Genomic DNA, 13,478 nt, shown 5'->3' with positions numbered 1-13,478 from the left:
GGGGCAATGCAGGCCGGGTGCAGTGGCTCATGCCTGTAATCTCAGCACTTTGGGAGGCCAGGTGGGCGGATCACAAGCTCAGGAGTTTGAGACCAGCCTGGCCAACATGGTGAAACCCTGTCTCTACTAAAAAATACAAAATTAACCAGGCATGGTGGCACACACCTGTAATCCCAGCTACTCAGGAGGCTGAGGCAGGAGAATTGCTTGAACCTGGGAGGTGGAGGTTGCGGTGAGCCGAGATCACACCATTTCAGCCTGGGCAACAAGAGTGAAACTCCATCTCAAAAAAAAAAAAAAAAAGTTGGGGGTGCAGTGTGGAGAACAGAGTGTAACCCTGGAGAACTCTGCAGAGCTTTCCTTTTTTTTTTTTTTTTTTGAGATGGAGTCTCGCTCTGTCACCCAGGCTAGCACAATCTCGACTCACTGAAACCTCTGCCTCCCGGGTTCAAGTGATTCTCCTGCCTCAGCCTCCTGAGTAGCTAGAATTACAGGTGCCAGCCACCACGCCTGGCTAATTTTTTGTATTTTTAGTAGAGACATGGTTTCACCATATTGGCCAGGCTGGTCTCGAACTCCTGACCTCAGCTGATCTGCCCACCTGACCTCCCAAAGTGGTGGGATTACAGGCATGGGCCACCACACCCGGCCTGCAGAGCTTTCTTTATTGGCATGCATTGGGACTTGCAGACTCAGCTTCAGCTGAATGCAAGGAACACAGTTCCTGGGTTCATGTTTTCTCACTGTGTCCACAAGAGTCTTGCAAGAGATTCTGCAAAAAGACACACGGTCTATGGCATTTATTTTGAGACAAGAGAAAGTATACATTTAGCGACATGTGGGTGAAGAATTCTGGAAGGATAAAGAAGATATTAATTTATAGCCATTACCTATTGAGAAGGAAGGATTGGGAATATTGTGAATAGGTCTAGGAGTGGGAGAGAGACTAGTGAAGTCACTGTATGCCTACTTACAGTTTTGACATGTAAACAATGACAATAGAGTGCTGATTCAAAAATCTTAATAATTTCTTTTTCTTTTTCTTTTTCTTTTTTTTTTTTTGCAATGGAGTCTCACTCTATCACCCAGGCTGGAGTGCAGTGGCACGATCTCAGCTCACTGCAACTCTCTGCCTCCCGGGTTCAAGCGGTTCTCCTGCCTCCATCACCTGAGTAGCTGGAATAACACTTGTGCACCACCACACCCAGCTAATTTTTGTATTTTTAGTAGAGGCAGGGTTTTGCCACGTTGGCCAGGCTGGTCTCGAACTCCTGACCTCCGGTGATCTGCGAGCCTCGGCCTCCCAAAGAGCTGGGATTACAGGCTTGAGCCACTGCACCTGGCTCAAAAATCTTAGTAATTTTTTTGACTGTCCTAAATTGTTTATTAGGTATGAGTTTTACAAACTTTACTTATATTAGTCGTAACAGTGGAGATTGAGAGTGTTGTGCCTTCTCCAAGCTGCCCGGCAAGAACCACCAATAGTGTCGTGGAACTTACAGCCCTTTCCAAGGCCATGGCTCTTTCGGCCTGCACATGCCAGCCCACGCATCTCCTTGTGCTTGTGGACTGGTTTGGTGATCCACTGGGTGTCAGGATTTCTTCCGGTAGCTTTATGGAATGGATCAATGAGGATAACCTCAAAAAATTTGTGTTTGGAATCTTCACCCATCCAGTAACAATTCAGGACTCTTAGAGCCCCACAGTGGCGTCCAGCTCACTCCTCTGCAATCAACTGAAGGCTTCAGTTAATACCATGATGGACAGGCTTGCCGTAAGTTGCACCCTTAGGAACTGAGCATTTTCAGCCATTACGGAGAATACGAATCCTATATATAACATAAACTTGCTTGATCTTGTAGCCCACTTGGTGCACTTTATCGGGCCTGGTGGGGCGGGGAGCCCTGTGCAGAGCAGAGAGCTGGCGGTACTGCCAGCAGCAGACCCTCAGAAGAAAGCTCATGACATCAGACTGCTTCTTCCTCCACAGCTCCTGGATGTACTTGTATGCACCGATCTTGGCTTACCTGATTGCTGCCGCCAGACAGAAGGGCCAAAAATCTTAATAATTTTTATTTTGAAAAATATATGCATGTGGATAGAAAAAACTTCAAACAGTTCAAAAGGGTGAAAAGAAACTCTCCCTCTTTTACCCAGGGAGTACCTGGTAAGATATAACTTCTCATACAGGACTTACGGAACCTCTATGGAAACTATTAAAAAATTTTGAGAGACAGTAAAGAAGACCTAAATAAATGGAGAGATATACATGTTCATTGATTGGAAGAGCCTAGATTTGAAGGCGCCAACTCTTGTATTGATTCATAGATCAAATGTAATTCCAAGAAAAGCTCAGCTATTTTTTTTTTTTTTGTAGAACTTGACAATCTGATTCCAAAACTGATAGGGGAATAAAAGGGAGTCAAAGTACCCAAGACACTCTTGGGAGGAAAAAACAAAACCAAAAATGAACTGTGGGCTGGGTGCAGTGGCTCATGCCTGTAATCCCAGCACTTTGGGAGGCCGAGGCAGGTGGATCATCTGAGATCAGGAGTTTGAGACCAGCCTGGCCAACATGGTGAAACCCCGTCTCTAATAAAAATATAAAAATTAGCTGGGCATGGTGGTGGGTGCCTGTAGTCCCAGCTACTCGGGAGGCTGAGGCAAGAGAATTGCTTGAACCCAGGAGGCAACGGTTGCAGTGAGCCGAGATTGTGCCACTGCACTCCAGCCTGGCAACAGAGCGAGACTCCGTATCAAAGAAAAAAAAAAAGCTAGATATGAAGTTAGGGAGAGGAAGACAAACCAGAACCCACATTCCTTTTTGATGCTGTTGTTTATTTTTCCATTATAGCCATTCTAGCACAATTAGAGTAATATCTTATTGTGGTCTGTTGAAATACTTTAAAGGAAGTTACACAGATCATGATAGATTAGTTTAAATGCCTTGCTATATATCTCTAAAAATACACATTTATGTATTAGAAGAGTCAATATTGTCAAGATGGCAATACTACTCCAAAGTGGTCTATAGACGTGATGTAATCTCTATGAAAATCCCAATGTCCTTGTTTGCAGACCTGGAAAATTCAAACCTAAAATTCACATGGTATTGCACCCAATAGCCAATCTTGAAAAATGAGCAGAGTTGGAAGACTCACACTTGGTGACTTCAAAATTTACTACAAAGCAACAATAATCAAAAAGTTTGGTATTGGTAGGAGGATAGGCATATAGATTAGTGGAATAGAATTGAGAGTCTGGAAATAACCCATACATCTATGGTCAATTGTTTTATTTTGTTTTGTTTTTTTGACAGAGTCTCACTCTGTCACCCAGGCTGGAATGCAAAATTATCACACCTGTAAGTTCTGAAATTTGTTTCTCTTATTATTTCATCTACAGTTTTTTTTCCTGTGTTTTGTCAGTTTTATTTTTCTGAAATGCTTATTATTTAGATGTGGGACCTTTTTGTGGGACCTTCTAATGTTCTCCATTTTCTCTGATCTCTGCAAGATTTCAGCAATTTTTTCTTCTTCTCTTTTCTTTTTTTACTTCTTGCTTTTTTAATTTCTGAGAGCTCCTTTTTGTTCCCTGAATGTTTCTTTTAAAAGATATACTGGTTGGGGGCAGTGGCTTACACTCGTAATACCAGCACTTTGGGAAACCAATAGGAGGATCGTTTGAAGCCAGGAATTTCAGAGAAGAATTCTGCAATCTCCTCGTTGAAGGTTGTGGTAGTCATACCTGACCCTGTGAATAATTCTAACCAAGGCTGGGCATGGTAGCTTACGCCTGTAACCCCAGCACTTTGGGATGCTAAGGTGGGTGGATCACCTGAAGTCAGGAGTTTGAGACCAGCCTGGCCAACATGGCAAAACCCCATCTCTACTAAAAATACAAAAATTAGCTGGGCATGGCAGTGCATGCCTGTAATCCTAGCTACTTGGGAGGCTGAGGGAGGAGAATCGCTTGAACCCGGAGCCGAGATCATGACATTGCACTCCAGTCTGGGCAACAAGAGTGAAATTCCATCTCAAAAATAAAATAAAATAAAAATAAAAATAAAAAAATTCTAACCAATGAGGTATGATTGAAAATGACACACATCTTTGTCAATCATACTTCATTGGTTAGAATTATAATTATTATTATTTGAGACTGAGTCTCGCTCTGTTGCCCAGGCTGGAATGCAGTGTTATGATCTCGGCTCACTGCAGCCTCTGCCTCCCTGGATCAAGTGATTTTTCTGTCTCGGCCTCCCAAGTAGCTGGGATTACAGGCATGCACCATCATGCCCAGTTAATTTTTTGTACTTTTGGTAGAAATGGGGCTTCACTATGTTGGCCAGGCTTGTCTTGGACTCCTCACCTCAGGTCATCCACCTGCCTTGGCCTCCCAAAGTGCTGGGATTACAGGCGTGAGCCAACATGCCTGGCCTGGTTAGAATTATTCAGAGAATAATTGAACAATTATTCTGTGAATAACCTGTAAAGAACAACCTGAAAATTAAACTAAGAAAAGAAAATTAAGACAATCCACTTGCAATAGCACCAAAAAGAATAAAAATACTTAGTAATAAATTTAACAAAAGATGTTCAAAACTTGTACACTGAAAGCCATGAAACATTGCTGAAAGACATTAAGGAAGACCTAAACAAATAGAAAAACATCCCATGTTCATGGATTAGAAGACTCAATATTGTTAAGATGTCAATACTACCCAAAGCAATCTACAGATTTAATGCAATTCCAATGGCCTTTTCTGCAGAAATGGAAAGGCTGATTCTCAAATTCATATGGAATTGTAAAAGACTCCAAATAGCCAAAACATTCTTGAAAAAGAAGAACAAAGTTGGAGGACTCACATTTCTTGATTTTAAAGCTTACCACAAAGCTACAGTAATCAAAACAATGTGGTATTAGCTTAAGAACAGACATATAAACCAATGAAATAGAATTGAGAATCCACTAATAAACCTATACAATTATGGTCAGTTGATTTTTGACAGGTGTGCTAAGACAATTCAATGGGAGAAAGAATAGCCTTTTCAAAAAAATTGTCCTAGGACCACTGGATAAACATGTACAAAAGGATGAAGTTGGACCCTAACCTTGCAATTACCTTAAAAATTATTATAAATATAAGAACTAAAACTATAATACTCTTAGAAGAAAACATAAGGATGAATATTCATGATCTTGGACTTGGCAATGAATTCTTAGATATGACACCAAAAAGTACAAGCCAAAAAAAAAAAATAGACAAATTAGACTTCATCAAATTAAAAACTTTTGTGCATTGAAGGATATTATTAAGAAAGTAAAAAGACAATGTACAAAATGGGAGAAAATATTTGCACACCATGTATCTGATAAAAGTCCATGTTTTAATGTAATTAAAACATAAAGTTAATTTGTGCAGCAGCAATAAAAAAGGGAAACAAATATGAACAAAGGACTTGAATAGGCATTCCTAGAAGATACATAAATCGCCAACAGACACATAAAAAGATGTTTAACATCATTAGTCTTTAGAGAAACACAGATAAAAACCACAATGAGGTCTCAATTCACACACACTAGGATAGCTACAATTTTTTAAAAAAGTGTGTGTGTTGGGGGGTGCAGCTGGGAACAGTGACTCATGCCAGCACTCTGGGATGCCAAGGCAGGAGGATCACCTAAGTCCGGGAGTTTGAGATCAGCCTGGGCGACATAGCAAGACTGCCATCTCTCCAAAAAATTTAAAAAATTAGCTGGGAGTGGTGGCACACACCTGTGGTTCTAGCTACTTGGGAAACTGAGTTGGGAGGATTGAACCCAGGAGTTTGAGGCTGTAGTGAGCTATGATCATGCCACTGCATTCTAGCCAGAGCAATAGGGTGAGATCCTATCTCTAAATTACATAAATAAATAAATAAGTAAATATGCAGAAAACAACAAATGCTGGCAGGAATGTGGAGATATTGGAACACTCATGCATTGCTGGCGGAAATGCAAAATGGTTCAGCTGCTGAGAAAAACTGTTTAATGATTCATCAAAAAGTTAAACACAGAATTACCATATAGCTCAGCAATTCTACTCCTAGAGTATTGAAATTCTAGGAGTTGAATATTGAAATTCAATATAGAATATTGAAATAAATGAAAACATGTACTCACATAGATGCACATACACACATGTTGACAGAGGCACTATTCACCACGCCAGGCCCAAAACATGTATTTTCTTAGGAACACCAGATAGCACTTCAGTGCTATGCTTGGGGGGTCATTTCAAACAGCAAAATCAATAATAAATAGCATAGAAATGTGAAAACTGTGGCACAGCAATACTGCAAAAAGGACATCTGTGGCCTGCTGCAGTGGCTCACGCCTGTAATCCCAGCACATTGGGAGGCCGAGGTGGGTGGATCACCTGAGGTCAAGAGTTTAAGACCAGCCTGACCAATATGGTGAAACCCCGTCGCTACAAAAAATACAAAAATGAGCCGGGCGTGGTGGTGGGCATGTGTAACCCCAGCCACTCGGGAGGCTGAGACAGCAGGATTGCTCGAACCCAGGAGGCAGAGGTTGCAGTGAGCTGAGATCCAGCCACTGCACTCCAGCCTGGAAGACAGAGTGAGATTACATCTCAAAAAAAGAAAGAAAAAAAAAGGACATTTACAATAGGACAGCTGAAACAAGAAGTCAGGGTGTAGCCTCATTCAACCTCAGATAGGAACATGTGTACCGAGCAACTCAAATTTTCTTCTTTTTCATTTGAGATGCAGCCTTGCTTTGTTGCTCAGGCCCAGGCTGTCCCAGGCCCAGGCAGTGACGTGATCTCGGCTCACTGCAACCTCTGCCTCCTGGGTTCAAGTGATTCTCCTGCTTCAGCCTCCTGAGTAGCTGGGATTACAGACGCCCACCACTATGTCTGGCTAATTTTTGTATTTTTAGTAGAGACGGGGTTTCGCCATGTTGGCCAGGCTGGTCTCCAACTCCTGATCTCAAGTGATCCGCCAGCCTCAGCCTCCCAAAGTGTTGGGGTTACAGGCGTGAGCCACTGCGCCCAGCCCTTTTTTATTTTTATTTTCATTTTTTTGAGACAGGGTTTTGCTCTGTCACCCAGAGTGGAGTGCAGTGGCGCCATCGTGGCTCACTGCAGCATCAACTTCCCAGGCTCAAGTGATCCTCCCAGCCTCCAAAGTAGCTGGGACCAAAGGTGCGCACCACCACAGCCGGCAAATTTTTTTGTGTATTTTTGGTAGAGACAGGGTTTTGCTATGTCACTCAGGCTGGTCTCCAACTGCTGAGCTCAAGCAACCCACCCACCTCAGCCTCTCAAAGTGCTGGGATTCCAGGTGTCAGCCATCACGACCAGCCAGGGATCTTACCATTGTTAAGTGCCCTCTTACTAAATTCTCCTGTTGATAGTTGCATTGATTACTCACTCCTTCTTCTACGCTGTCTCTTGCTACATCTGGACTCTCTCTGATTCATTTTCTCAAAGACATTCATCTAGAATGTCTAATTTTTGTGGTTGGGATCAATATAGTTCACTTGCTTTATGGGGTGGAAGGAGTGTAACTTTTCTTTAAACTGAATTGTAAGCAGTTTTCAGTTCTAACTCACTACAATCTCCATGCTATGTTCTGAATGTTTGTACCCCCCAAAATTCATACGTTGAAATCCTAACCCCCAAGGTGATGGTATTAGGAGGTGAGCCTTTGAGAGATGATTAGGTCTTGACACTGGAGTTCTTATGACTGGGATTAGTGCCCTCATAAAAGGGACCCCAGGCGGGGTGTGGTGGCTCACGCCTGTAATGGTTCAGCTACCAAGGCCCCCAAAGTGTTGAGATCGCTTGAGCCCAGCGGTTCGAGACCAGCTTGGGCAACATAGTGAGACGCCATCTCCATTTAAAATTAAAATAATAATAAGTAAATAAAAGGGACCCCAGAGAGATCCCCTGCCACTTACCATAGGAAGTGAAAAGACAGCCATCTAGAAAAACAGGTCCTCTCCAGACACTTGAATCTACCAGCACTTTGATCTTGGACTTCGGTACTGTGTTACAACAGCCATACATTGTGCTACTGATATTCCATATGTAATTGACATTTTCAGGGTGTTTTGTTTTGTTTTGTTTTGTTTTGTTTTGTTTTGTTTGAGACAAAGTCTCGCTCTGTCTCCCAGGCTGGAGTGCAGTGGCATGATCTTGGCTGACTGCAACCTCCACCTCCCGGGTTCAAGTGATTATCCTGCCTCAGCCTGTTGAGTAGCTGGGACTACAGGCAAGCACCACCACACGCAGCTAATTTTTGTATTTTTAGTAGAGATGGGGTTTTGCCATGTTGGCCAGGCTGGTCTTGAATGCCTGACCTCAAGTGATCTGCCCACCTTGGCCTCCCAAAGTGTTGGAGTTACAGGAGTGAGCCACCCTGCACCTGGTCTCTTTTCTATTCTTTTTTTTTTTTTTTTTTTTAATAAAGACAGGGGTCTCCCTGTGTTGCCCAGGCTGGTCTGGAACTCCTGACCTCAAGTGATCTGCCTCCCTCACCCTCCCAACGTGCTGGGATTACAGGCATGAGGCACCGAAACTGGCAGAATTTGAAGGTGAGGATTTGGGCCGGGCAGGGAAAGTCCACGCAGAGCAGAGCTATGAGGAAGACTGAAGCCCAAGCCCAAGCCCAAGGTCTCTCAAGACAGTTAGGCCTTTTTTGGTAAAAGATCTGAAAGTCTGAATTTGGGGATCCTGTAAATAAAACGTTCATGGATAGGGCTGAATCCAGGATGCAAATGAAGCCATCATGAGTCTGTTTCTCTCCCTTTCTTGACTTCTGCTTGCCCTGTGTTGGCCCCAGCCTCAGGCTTCATGTAGCAGGGACACGATGGATGTCATTCAGGTACCTGGGTCCCCTCAGACTTCCAGTGAGAGGAGTCAGAAGCAAGACTCTCTTTCCCCAAATTCTTTTTTTTTTAAAGACGAAGTCTCACTCTGTTGCCCCAGGCTGGAGTGCATTGACACCATCTGGGCTGGCTGCAACCTCTGCCTCCTAGATTCAAGCGATTCTCATGCCTCAGCCTCCCGAGTAGCTGGGATTATAGGCATGCGCTAGCACGTCTGGCTAATTTTTGTATTTTTAATAGAGACGGGGTTTCATCATGTTGGCCAGGCTGGTCTGGAGCTCCTGACCTCAGCTGATCTGCTCGCCTTGGCCTCCCAAAGTGCTGGGATTACAGGCATGAGCCACCGCACCTGGCTTCTTTCACCAGATTCTTAGCCCAGATTACATTGTGACTCTTGGGCTGTGACTAGGTCACATGCTCTCTTTGAACCAATCACTGTGTCCAGATAAATGCAATGTACTCATTGTCTAAGGCTGGGAACACATTTTGGGCACAGGGAATGGCCTTTCAAAACTGCACATCAAATCATGTCCCTTTCCAGTCTGAGGTCCTCTCCAGCAATGATTCTCAACCAGGTCGAGTTTGCCCTCCCAGGAGACATTTGGCAATGTAGGGAGGCATTTTTGGTTGTCACAACATCAGGGTGTGTATGCAGGTACATTCCTGGCATTTGGTGGGTAGGGGCCAGGAATGAGGCTAAAACATCCTGGGATGGGTCAGGTTTGTTGGCTCAAACCTGTAATTCCGGAGCTTTGGGAAGCCGAGGCAGGAGGATTGCTTGAGCCCAGGAGTTTGACACCAGCCTGGGGAAAATGACAAAACACCATATCTACGAAGAAAAATACAAAAATTAGCTAGGTATGGTGGCAGGTGCCTGTGGTCCCAGCTACTAGGAAAGTTGAGGCAAGAAGATCCCTTGATTCCAGGAGTATGAGGCTGTCGTGAGCTCTGATCGTGCCATGCCACTCCAGCCTGGGTGACAGAGGGAAGCCCTGTCTCAAAGAAACAAACAAACAAACAGGCCAAGCATGGTGGCTCACACCTGTAATCGCAGCACTTTGGAAACCTGAGGCAGGCAGATGGCTTGAGCCAGGAGGATTGCTTGAACCCAGGAGTTCGAGGCTGCAGTGAGCTATGATCACACCACTGCACTCTGCACTCCAGCATGAGCAACAGAGCAAGACCTTCTCCAGAAAAAAAAAAACCCCTCGAAACCAGATAAAGATATCTGCAAAGATAATAGGAAATAATATTTCTCCCAAGGACCCTGCAGCAGTAAAGTGCCATGGTGACTTCCTACTGTGAACCATTGCTTTCTGACTTGCTGAGAAACTTTGTTCCATGAAATCATAGATAGATAATTTGCAGTTTGAAAATATATCAGTACAAGCCGGGTACAGTGGCTCACGCCTGTAATCCCAGCACTTCGGGAGGCCAAGGCAGGTGGATCACCTGAGGTCAGGAGTTCGAGATCAGCCTGACCAACATGGTGAAACCCCGTCTCTACTAAAAACACAAAATTAGCCAGGCATGGTGGCGGGTGCCTGTAATTGCAGCTACTTGGGAGGCTGAGGCAGAATTGCTTGAACCTGGGAGGTAGAGGTTCCAGTGAAGTGAGATCGTGCCGTTGTACTTCAGTCTGGGCGACAAGACCAAAACTCTGTCTCAAAAAAAAAAAAAAAAAAGAGAAAAGAAAAGAAAAGAAAATATGTCAGTACAAATGAAATTTTTTCCTCTTGCTTGGAGGATCTGGGCAGTTGGATACCCAGGCACAGCAATTCAGATAAGGGTTCCCTGAACAAAATGGTCCACATTTACTAAACTTTAGAAGTTAATTTTTGCCTTTGTTTGGTGAAGCAACCCATGGCTGCTCAGTTGCTCTGGTGTCCCTCTCCCTTATTATTATTATTTTTTTTGAGACAGGGTCTCACTCTGTTGCCCAGGCTACAGTGCAGTGGTGCAATCACAGGTCAGTAGAACCTCTACCTCCTGGGCTCAAGCAATCCTCCCACCTCAGCCTCCCGAGTAGCTGGGAATACAGGCATGTACCACCACGCTTGGCTAATTTTTGTATTGTTTGTAGAGATGGGGTTTTGCCATGTTGCCCCGGCTGGTCTTGAACTCCTAGCTTCAAGTGATCCCCCAGCCTTGGCCTCCCAAAGTGCTGGGATTACAGGCGTGAGTCACCATCCAGCCTTTCCTTGTTTTTAATAAGTGAATAAACCTAACTTTTTCTCACTAAAGGTTAGTCCCTGGTGGCCAGGCTGGTCTCGAACTCCTGGACTCAAGCAATCCTCCCACCTCGGCCTCTCAAAGTGCTGGGATTATATGTGTGAGACATCACGCTCAGCCTCATTTACGTATTTGTTATGGCTGCCTTTGCACTCCCATGATAGATATAAGAAATGGTGGCAGAGATTGCAGGGCTTGCAAAGCCTAAAAAATTTACAGTCTGGCTCTTTACAGAAAAACTTTGCTGACCCCTGGTGTAAGTGTTCTGGTTACATAAGTGAGCAAAACATAGCTAAATCCCTCCATCATGGAGCTGAAATTCTAGTGGGAAAAAGAAAAAGATTTGCATACTTACAAGACACCATGAATACATCTAGTATATGACTTGTATATAACTTAGGGTAATTAAATGGTAAGAAAAGAAGTGGCCGGGCATGGTGGCTCACGCCTGTAATCCCAGCACTTTGGGGGGCCAAGGTGGGCGGATCACCTGAGGCCAGGAGTTCAAGACCAGCCTGGCCAACACGGCAAAACCCTATCTCTACTAAAAATACAAAAATTAGCTGGGCGTGGTGGTGCCAACCTGTAATCCTGCTGCTCGGGAAGCTAAGGTGGGAGGAAGCACCATGCCTGTCCTGCTTCCACTTTTTGGCTACTGTGAATAATGCTGCTGTGAATATGGGTGTACAAATACCTGTTCGAACCCCTGCTTTCATTACTTTTTTTTTTTTTTTTTTTTGAGACAGAGTTTCACTCTTGATGCCCAGGCTGTAGTGCAATGGCGCAATCTTGGCTCACCACACCCTCTGCCTCCTGGGTTCAAGCGATTCTCCTGCCTCAGCCTCCCGAGTATCTGGGATTACAGGCACGCGCCACTGTGCCCGGCTAATTTTATATTTTTAGTAGAGAGAGGATTTCTCCTTGTTGGTCAGGCTGGTCTCGAACTCATGACTTCAGGTAATCTACTTGCTTCTGGATCCCAAAGTGCTGGGATTACAGATGTGAGCCACTGCGCCCAGCCTCACTTATTTTGGTTATATACCTAGAAGTAGAATTGTATTTTTTTCCAGCAGGATTTTATACCAAGGACAAAGGGAGGCCATTGGAAGCTGCATGCAGGGTGCTTTACTAGGTCCCCTGGGGCTGCTGTGAGGGGTTCTGATTGTAGTGGGGAAAGAAAGGAAGTGGGGACACCAAGGAGGAGGTAGGTACAGAAGTTCAGGTCAGAGGTAGGAGCAGCTTCAAGGTCCCAGTCTGGGCCAGGCGCTCACGCCTGTAATCCTAGCACTTTGGGAGGCCAAGGCGGGCGGATCACTTGAGGTCAGGAGTTCAAGACCAGCCTGGCCAACATAGTGAAACCCCGTCTCTACTAAAAATACAAAAATTGGCTGGGCGTGGTGGTGTGTGCCTGTAGTCCCAGCTACTTAAGAGATTGAGGCGGGAGAATCGCTTGAACCTGGGAGATGGAGGTTGCAGCGAGCCAAGATCCTGCCACTGCACTCCAGCCTGGGCGACAGAGCGAGACTCTATCTTAAAAAAAAATAAAAAATAAAAAAAGTGCTCTCAGTCTGGCTGGGGAGGCCATATGGAGCAAATAAATAAATGAATGGTTACAAATAGTGAAAAGTACTCCTAAATAAACGAACAAGAACAGAGTGCTGTGATTACAGGAAGTAAAAAGAGGAACTCTGGCATTCTCTATGCTACCTACCAGTTTAGTGATGCTTGAAATCCAAAATCCAAATCTTGCATTTTAATCATGAATCACTTTGCTGCCAGTTGAGTGGGTTTGATGCAGGGCCCAGAGTCTCTTGGTCTAAGGGTTTGTTACATTGTGAGAGCCCCTAGTGGGGAGGAAGGGGCTTAGAAAGAAGGCAAAGGGGGTGGTTTGAGCCTGTGGCTGAAAGAGTTGCACAGAGAGGCTTGGTGGTTAGGAGCAGAGCTGAGCCTTATCTCTGCCACATCCCAGCTGCTGGATCTGGAACAAATTACTTCATCCCTCTAAACCCAGTTTCCGCTTTTGGAAAATGGTAGACTAATTCGTTTGGTCTATAATTACTTCCTTCTTTGTTTTGGTCACTCCTGTGTCTACAGCACCTAATACAGTATCCGGCACACAGTAGACTCGCAATAAATTTCTTTCTTGCTTTTCTTTCTTTCCTTTTCTTTCCCTCCTTCCCTCCCTCCCTTCTTTCTGTCCCTCTTTCTCTCTTGCTCTTTCTTTCTTTCTTTCTCTCTCTCTCCCTCTCTCTTTCTTTCCTTCTTCTTTCTTTCCTTTCTTGATGGAGTCTCACTCTGTCTCTCAGACTGGAATACAGTGGCGCCATCTCGGTTCACCGCAACCTCTG

General features: G+C 44.5%; 1 pseudogene; it reads right to left on the bottom strand.

The window, feature by feature from the left end:
- Positions 1–1,417: 1,417 nt before the first annotated feature.
- Positions 1,418–8,077, bottom strand: LOC129050974 (large ribosomal subunit protein eL15-like; annotated as a pseudogene).
- Between the last annotated feature and the right edge of the window lie 5,401 nt (positions 8,078–13,478).

Source organism: Pongo abelii, chromosome 18 (genome assembly GCF_028885655.2).
Source record: "Pongo abelii isolate AG06213 chromosome 18, NHGRI_mPonAbe1-v2.0_pri, whole genome shotgun sequence".
Classification (NCBI taxonomy): Eukaryota; Metazoa; Chordata; class Mammalia; order Primates; family Hominidae; genus Pongo; species Pongo abelii.
This window is presented reverse-complemented; position numbering and strand designations above follow the sequence as displayed.